At 35.4% G+C, this 9,812-nt stretch overlaps 1 pseudogene; it reads right to left on the reverse strand.

Annotated features, from left to right (window-relative positions):
* Nucleotides 1–5,185: 5,185 nt before the first annotated feature.
* Nucleotides 5,186–5,304, reverse strand: LOC111738528 (annotated as a pseudogene).
* Nucleotides 5,305–9,812: the final 4,508 nt, after the last annotated feature.

Here is a 9,812-nt window from a genome sequence, read left to right on the forward strand (position 1 = left end):
TTCAGACACCTTTGCAGTTAGGCTAATAGCAAAAGGAAGGTCAAAGCTGCTTAACAAAGGTAACTTGAATTTTATTCATGTGATGCTGTGTCTTCATTTTGTCACCTCTCTCCCTGTCTCAAGAATTGAACGGCCTTGATCTCAGCATATTTAAAAGTAGAAAAAGGATTTCTGTAACTATTTCCCCCAGAAAATTATAAATTTTTAACAATAGCTTTGTGACCTTGAGCACTTTCTTTGTGAGCAAACATAAATGTTACCAGTTGTTACTCTAGGAACCCTATTTTACTATAACATGATTTGCATATATTTGCATATAAACATATAAACATTGCACTCCACTCGCATTAAGGATTACTGAAATAAGTCTGCTTATATTAAAGAGGAAGCAAAAAAAATAAAAAAGAAATAATGACTACATAGAGGCAATCTTTTCAAGATATCAAAGAACCATCTCAGATGTTATTACCTATCAGGCTCCAGATGTGAGACTTTTAAATTGCTTTGCTACCCATAAAATACCTTAAGCTATAGAGCATTACAGTTATCACTACTAAGGACTTGGTGATAACTCTAAGGAAAAGGTCAATCTAAGATTCTGTTTCAATATACCTTAAGGCAGCAGGAAGCTCTAGGGAATTCCCAAAGGAGCACAGCTAAGTTTCCATGATTCTGTGACCTAAAGATGCCAGCACCAATGGTGCCATTTCCCTTGCACTCTGGTTTGGCTGCAAGGACAAATGTGTGATAATTTGAAATCTCTCCTGAGACACTTCCCTTTGATTTGCTGTTTGTTGATGGCCACAGTTCCTCTGCAGCCTTGCTTCTCTCAGGTTTGTCTGCTGGTTACCATGGCAATGTGGCTCGATGCATCCTATGAGCTAAATCAGCATTCTGCCTCATACAAGCTACTGGCAGCAGAACTTCACTGAGAATTGAACAGCAAGTTTCGAGGTTGAATGTAAAACCAATTGCTGGAAAATATGAACACACACTTGAAAGGGGGAAGGGACATTCCACAGAACAAGATCACATTTTCTTTTTCATCAAGGACATGGAATAAATATCTGATCTCCCATAGGGCCAGCCATGAGCCCTCTGCACGGGGGGATGCTGGCAATAAATGTTAAGCTCTCCACCTAATGCCGAGACATGAACAGAGCTGCTTTGACCTCAGGAGAGCCAAACAACAGTTCAGCTCCTAGGAATTTTCCCTACCCAGGGCACCACCCTACAAACCACTAGACACAACCACCTTTTCACACAGCCTCTATGTCCAAATATTCACTGAATTTAAGAATAATTGTAGAAAGTTCATAATGATAAATGCCTCAAATAAACAATCTAATTTGCACCTCGAAGAACTAGAAAAAAGAACAAATGAAGCCCAAAGTTAGTAGAACAAAGGACATAAAGATCAGCGCAGAAATACATGAAATAGAGACTAAAAAGATGATAGAAAAGATCAACAAAACCAAAAGCTGGTGTTTCGAAAACAAACGAAATTGACAAACCATTAGCTAGACTTACCAAGAAAAAAAGAGAGAAGACTCAAAATCAGAAATACAAAGGTGCATAAGAGACTAATATGAACAATTATATGCCAACAAATTGAACAACCTAGAAGAAATGGATAAATTCTTAAGAATGTACAACCTAACAAGACTGAATCATGAAGAAATAGAACATCTGAACAGACCGAATACTAGTTTGGAGATTAAATCAGTGATCAAAACCTCTCAACAAACAAAAATCCAGGGCCCAACGCCTTCACTAGTGAATTCGACCAAACATTTAAAGCAAAATTAATACCAATCCTTCTCAAACTCTTCCAAAAAAAAAGAGAGGAGGAGGGAACATTTCCAAACTCATTTGATGAGGCCAGCATTACCCTGATACCAAAATTGGACAAGGACACCACAAGAAAATGAATTATAGGCCAATATCCCTGATGAAAATACATGCAAAAATCTTCAACAAAACATTAGCAAACCAAATTCAACAATACATTAAAAAGATCACACCCCATGATCAAGAGTGATTTATTCCAGGGATGCAGGGGTGAGTCAACATCCGCAAATCAAAGGGATACATCACATTAGCAAAATGAGGGATTAAAAGGCATATGGTCATCTCAATAGATGCAGAAAAAGCATTTGACAAAATTCAATTAATTATATTTTTAAAACAGGACTAGATGAAAATTAAACTGGGTGTTAAAACATGGTCAAGATAACTTACTTTTGTACTTTTCCTATAGATTTATTTCCAAATGAGCTTGTAATTAGAAAAACTAAAACTTAAGAAAATATTGATTATTACATTTCTCATCTCTCTAGCAATGAGGCCTAAAATCATTACAAATTCACATTTATTGATAGACCAGACCTGGTTGACACAATCAGTTAAAGAAGTCACAGAGATAACATGGTCATGTAAATTATGCATGTAAATTATATTTATTTTTCCTTAATCAAATCTATGCCAATAACCCAGTAACCTCTACCAGAGGCCTTATAAGGGAGGCCTTGATCTCTAGGAAGATAAGGAGAAATGGATTACTGCAAACCAAACAATATCATTAGAAAAACAACTCAAAGTTCAGTCCACAGTACCATTTTCATAAGCAAACACACCATTTTTTAAAACAAGACCTAACATTTGCCAAACAAATATCCAGATCTGAGAGTCTGGTTAGTCAAACACAAAACATATGCACTGATAAAAAAAAAAATTTTTAAAGGTGAGGAAAAGGCAATGTAGAATACAGAGAATAGTTATTCTCACTTCTAAGAGATATAATCTTATTCAAAGTATGGAATTTCATTCCAGGATACAACAAAAATATAATAGCATCAAGGGGACTTCTGCTTCAGTTTAAGATGTGGAAAAAGGGTTGGCCAACTTATTCTGTAAAAGGCTAGATGGTAAATAGTTTTTGTTTTACAAGCCATATGGTCTCTGTCACAACTATTCCATTTGTAGCCACAGAAAACACATAAACAAAATAGGCATGGCTGTATTCCAATAAAACTATACAGTAGTCCCCCCTTAATCAAAAGGGGATACATTCCAAGCTCTTCCGTAGATACCTGAAAATGTGGATAGTACCAATCCCTACATATACCCTATATATAAGTTTTTTCTGATATATACATAACTATGGTTAAGTTTAATTTATAAGTTAGGCACAGTAAGAGGTTAACGAGAATAACTAATAATGAAATAGAATAATTATAACAATATACTGTAATAAAAAGTTATGTGAATGTGGTCTTTCTCACTCTCTCAATATCTTTTTCTACTGTAATCACCCTTCTTCTTCCTGTAATGATGTGAGATAATAAAATGCCTTCATGATCAGATGAAGGCAGGTAAATGCCATAGTCTTAGGCTACGATGAAGGAGGATCATCTGCATTGGGTGATCCTGGATCACTGAGCCATGACAATGCCAATGGTTGGATGTCAGGAGTAGAAAATGTCAATGGTTGAGGAAATTTAATAGTTTCGGACCACAGCTGACCACAGATAACTTAAATAGCCGAAGGTGAAACCAAGGATAAGGGGGGAACTACTCTATTTACAGAAATAGGTGATGGGAGGATTCGACCCACAGATCAAAGTTCACCAACACCTAATGCAGAAAGTCACAAATGAATGTTACTCTCACCCCAACAATGAGAATAAGATAACCAATATACAAAAAATAATTTTTCAGGCCCATCAGAGCAGTAAGGTCACTAGGTAAACTACTGAACAAAAATCCAGAGAGTGGCACGCTCCTGCAAGAAGAGAGAAGAACTACTGATTATTTCACCTCGGCACGGCCGTAAGAGGAGGAGAAATCTGCCCTAGATGCAAGTAAGGAAAAAAAAAAAAAAGCTGAACATTTAACAACTTCCTGAAAGCCAAGTATGGGTTAATGTAACAGTTTAGGGTTCCTGGAGCCCCAGATGCAGAGAGTCTACATCTGCTCATCAACTCTTTCACAGGACTAAACCCAGTGGTCATGAGAAAGACTGGAGCTAAAGCAGGAGAATCGAGATCTCCTCGGCGGCACAGACAGACACAGCTTGCCTAAGACCAAAGGTGCGATGGGTGAACAAGAGAAGCCTTCCAGAACTTGGGATCCTGCATGACTGTAACACAACCAGTCTATCACTGGGTGAGGGGTGAAATGCTGAGAAAAACTCAGTACTGAGTCACAGGCATATTTTGTCCTGTTGAAGACTGAGGGCGGGAGAATTGAAAGAAACCCTTCAGGTCTCCAGGCCTCACGCTGAGGAGGAAGCAGCCATATTCAATTACTCGGGGACTCTGAAGACTAGAGGGCACCAACTGTAACTAAAACAACAATAGGTGTGCCCTTTCCAGAAAATACACATTGTTCAGTCTCTCAGTCTCAGTGTTTTTGTACACTCAAGGGAAAAAAGAAAACATGACCTATCATCAAGAGATAAAGTAAACAATAAAACCTGATGCAGAGATGGCACAGTTGTTTGAATTATGCATCAGGGACTTTAACATGATTGTCAAAATAATAGAATATAGAAATTCTTATTTCTCCTGTATCCGAAAAACAATTAGGTCTTATTTAAAGAAGCTCTCATATAATGGAATGGTATATGATCTTAACATATTAACTATAATCACTAAGAGTAGATAAGATATTATGAAATGAGAAAGTCATTGTAAACACTAAGCTTATTTCAGGAAAAAGCTTAATTAGATTGACAATGTAATACAGTGTCAAGACTAGTACATTCTTGATAGTAAAAAGCATATTAAAAACATACAATTTTTGGAATTGCTATGGGCCAAAACATTGGCTTTATTATGTTAATGATGCTATAAACCATTGCTATATAAAATTATTTTCAAAAATAAAATTATGTCTAAAAAATTTAATATTACATACATGAATATATGTTAAAGCAGTTAGTATATACTAACTTTGTTCAATTTCTCAGTTATATCTGTATAATACCATCTTACTTTTTCTAAAGAATTTTTTTTAAGTTAGCTTGTTTTTAATTATTCCTAAAATTACCTGCAAATCTTTGTTAAATTTGCATTTATGGCTAACACATTTAAACTGTCGACACCTTCGAATGACTCTTCTATTTGGACCATATATATATATGGTCCAAATAGAAGAGTCATATATATATATATTTTTTTTAAGCCTAAAGCACCCAGTATTCCCAGGTGGTCTCCCATCCAAGTACTAACCAGCCCCAATCCTGCTTAGCTTCTGGGATCAGACGGGATCGGGCGCATTCAGGGTGGTATGGCCGTAGACTGAGACTATATAGTCTCTTTGAAGAGATTGAGGTACCTGGTAAACTAAGAGCAAAATCTATTAACTGGAAGATAGTCTAATGCTAATTTTTTCCTACCAAAATGCATTGCATAAATATCTTAGCACCAATATTTTCACAGGTACTATTACCTTCATACAAAGTACAAACTATTTATTTTTCTATTTCTGATTCTTTTAAGTGAAGCAAAACCTTAGGCCTTCTCAATTTCAGTCCAGTCTAGTACATAAATATAACCTACTAAAAATGGAGCTCCATCAAAAGATTCTTCCAAGAAATTGAGATATTGCCAATCTCTACTACAAAATTTCAAAATTCAAATTTGAAACCATCGACATTAAGTAGTTTAGTTACTCTCTTGCTTTTTAGAGATAACTTTCAATGTCTTCCTGTTTGTAAATGTTGTTTTCAGTTACTGGGATTTGCAAGCTGAAGTTTTGGTGTTAAGTGTGTTGAATTCTTTGCTTAAAGATTTTTAACTGATTTTGAATAATATACAACAAGATTTAGAGTACTTATTTATAAAATGCTTAATGTCATTGTGAGATGCTTAGGTTGATTTAAAAGTAAATGTTCAAAGGCTCAAACATTTCTGCATTCTGATTGATAATGGGCAATAAAAAGAGCTTATTGACAGTCTGGTATTTCATTTAGCTTTGTTTTGTGTACATCGGCTTTGTTACAAAAATTTTGTTATTTTTTTAATCTTTGTATGATGACTACAGCTTTTTTAAGTTAATTATTTTGTTTAAGAAATTATTCTGGAAATTCAAAATTGGTTTTCTCTGCGATTAAAAAAATAATACTATTGCCAAACAATTTAAAGCATGCTTCTCCATCAGAAGCATTGTTTCAATATTTTTAAAACTGTAGGTTGATCATATGCCTGCTAGTTAAGATCCTAGCCTTAGTGATATTTGTTTGCAGGCTCTGTTTTGTAATCACTATTGCTTTCAAAGTAAACTTTTGTTGAAATACAGTATATGTGCATATAAGTGCACATATCATTAAGTACAGCTCAATGAAGTTTCACAAACCAAACACATTTGTAACCAGCATCTGAATCTAGAAATAAAATAGTACCAGCACCCCAGAAGCTACTCCATATACTTCTGATAATTACATTCCTTCCTTCCATCTCCCACCCCTGTGACCAATGTAGCAACTATCCTAACATCTTAGACTAGCTTTACATGATTTTAAACTTTCTATAAGTGGAATAAACCATATGTACTCTTGGGTGTCAGCATTATGCTTTTAAGTTTCCTTATATTGCTACATGTCGTTGGCATTTGTTCTTTCTCACTGCTGTATAGAACTCTGTTGTACAGAATTCTGTGAATACACTGAAATTTACTAATCCATTCTACCATTGATGGGCATTTGGGTACTTTCCAGTCTTTGGCTATTATAAATAGTACTGCTATGAACAAGGATGCACAAGCCTATTGGTGCACATAATTACACATTCGTGCTGTATATAAACACAGAAATGTACATCTTCTTTGGATACTATTATGAATTATGTGTTTACCACAACCAATTCCAAGTACATTCCTGCTTCATCAATTTCTAATTGATAAGAATATTTTATTTTAACTCTGTATATCACTAACATTTACATTCAGATTATCAAAGCAAAAGCAATTATTTTCTCTTCAGTGTTTAACTTTGTGACTGAATGTTACACTATTTTTCCCAATGAGATCAACTGTTTCACTGTCAACAAAATGAAGTCTTAGTAATTTCATTTTAATCCCATAGATTGAAAAAAAATTTTGAATCACTATTGGAATTACCGATTTTTATTTGCAGCATCTGATGACATGGAATATTGGAATAATGTAACTGTTTACAAAGTTTCACTAATAGAGCCAACACTGTCATAGCTATGCTTTACCTTCGTATGTGCACAAGAAAACTTGGAATTGAAAATGAGCAAAAGTGTTGATTTAAAAAATGACTCATTTTCTCTAAAGAAAAGTCATACTTCACAGAGTAAATGTACTTTCTGTAGCTACACATGCTAAATTGCTGCCTTCAGGCACGGTCTTCAGAACTACTAACTTTTGAAGTAGTTGCTGATGATCCTTCAGCATATCATTGTCTTCTGGTTTTCTTTTTTAATAGACTTTAATTTTTAGAACAGTTTGAGGTTCAAAGTAAAATTGAGCAGAAGGTAGAGAGATATCCCATATGCTCCCTGCCCCCACACATGCACAGCCACCGAATTATCAACATCCCTGACCAGAGTACTACGTATGTTAAAATCGATGAACCTACATTGCCACATCGTTATCACTCGAAGTCCACTGTTTATATTAAAGTTTACTCTTGGCATTGTACATTCTATGAGTATGGAAAAATGTATATCTACTATTATAGTATCATAAATAGTTTCGCTGCCCTAAAAATCCTCTGTGCTCCATCTATTCACCACTCCTTCCATCCGATCCCTGGCAAATACTGATCTTTTCACCGTCCTCATAGTTTTTCCCTTTCCAGAATGTTTTATGGTTGGAATCATACAGTACATAGCCTTTTCAGATAGGCTCCATTTACTTAGCAATACACACTTAAGCTTCCTCCTGTTCTTTCATGGTTTGATAGCTCATTTCTTTTCAGTGCTGAATAATATTCTATTGTCTGGATGCACCACAGTTTATTTACCTATTCACCTACTAAAAGACATCTCGGCTTCCAATTTGGGGCAATTATAAATAAAGCCGCTATAAACATCCATGGGCAGGTTTTTGTGTGGACATAAGTTTGCAACTCCTTTGGGTAAAAACCAAGAAGCATGACTGCTAGATAACATAGCAAGAGTATATTTGGTTTTATAATAAACTGCCAAGCTGCCTACCAAAGTGGCTGAACCATTTTGCATTCCTATCAGCAATGAATGAGAGTTCCTGTTGCTCCACATCTGCTCCAGCATTTGGCATTTTCAGTGTTCTGAATTTTGGCCATTCTAATAGGTAAAGGTGTTTCATTGTTATTTTAATTTGCATTTCCCTATCTTCTGGCTTTCATGTGGTCAGTGGTACATTCTGGTGCCCATGGTGGATGGTAAATATTACTCACTCATTATCAAATTTCTTAAGAACATTTTTAGTATTTAATTTTTATTATGCATGTACTTCCATTCTATTGAGGTCATTGCTGACTAAAAAGTTTGCTGAAAATTTGCTGAAATGACCAAGGACACTTCATTTTTATCACTGAGCACCCTGTATGCTGGTCTCAAAAGGGAGATATTAGTTAAATTGCCCAGTCACTGCTCACAAGTCACACACAAGACCATGGAAGAATCTGGAATCCCAAAATGGAGGTTTACTTAACACTTCCCAGCTTATTTTAAGGTAACTAACAATAATAATATTTCACTCTTAAATTAAAAAAAAGAAAAACAGTATAAATTCTAAATCAGATGGGACACCAGAATATTAGGAATAAACCAGGTCTGTCTCAGGCAAATAAGTATATGTTTTCCCAAACTTACTGAGATTGAAACATCACTAGGGCAGACATTTAGTGCTAACTTTGTAAAAGCCACTCATGGCTCCCTTCTTCCTTTAGTATCTCAATTTTAAAGCTGGAAAGTTAGAACCTTCTTATGCTCCTGCACCTACCGGTCTCTTGACCTGGCTCTATCCAGTGATCTGAGAGCAGACGCTAGTAGGTAGGAGTTTGGAGAAAGCTTTTTATTTTTTTAAAGCATTCTATACATTTTATTATTTGTAAATTACGTGCTTTACATAGGTAAATTTGTATTTTTTTATATACACACACACGTTTCCCAGAGTGCATTTGGTTAAACATTTTGCAGCAAACCCCCAAACATTACAATTCAATCAATAGCCCTTTCTTGAGGTTTTTCTCTCTTATACCTACATTCTAATCTATTAGCAAAAATGTCAGCTCTTCCTCCAAAATATGTCTCACATTCATCCACTCGACATCATCTCTACTGCTCCTGCACTAGTCCAAGCACCTTCCATGTCTCACTACAGGGTCTTTGCACTTGTGGAGAAAGCTTTTTAAGAGGCAGACTAACATGTCCCTTCAGCTCTTGGCTTTGGACTTCCCATTCCTACTTTCTTGCATTCAAATATGATGACTGGAGGTGCAGTAGCCATCTTCCAACTGGGAAGAATAAGGAAACATGGCAATAAAGATGCCTGAGTGCTTGATGATATTGTCTATATCATGGAGCAGCTGCACCAGCCTTGGCTTGCCTCTCTCTGGATCTCTGATAATGTATAAAAAAATTTAAAATAACCTATATGAAAACAAAAATAAAATAAAATATTTCTATGTTCACATGGCTGCAGTGTAGTTTAATTCTGCTTGCAGTGAAATACTTTCCTAATGAAATGCATCCAAGTTCTTTCAACAAAAATATCCAACATTCATTATACTTGTAAGAAGGACTTCCTTCTCTACTAGTTAAGTTAGTGTTACCTAACATGAAACTTTGATGACTTGT

Source organism: Pteropus vampyrus, unplaced genomic scaffold, assembly GCF_000151845.1.
Source record: "Pteropus vampyrus isolate Shadow unplaced genomic scaffold, Pvam_2.0 Scaffold39, whole genome shotgun sequence".
Classification (NCBI taxonomy): domain Eukaryota; kingdom Metazoa; phylum Chordata; class Mammalia; order Chiroptera; family Pteropodidae; genus Pteropus; species Pteropus vampyrus.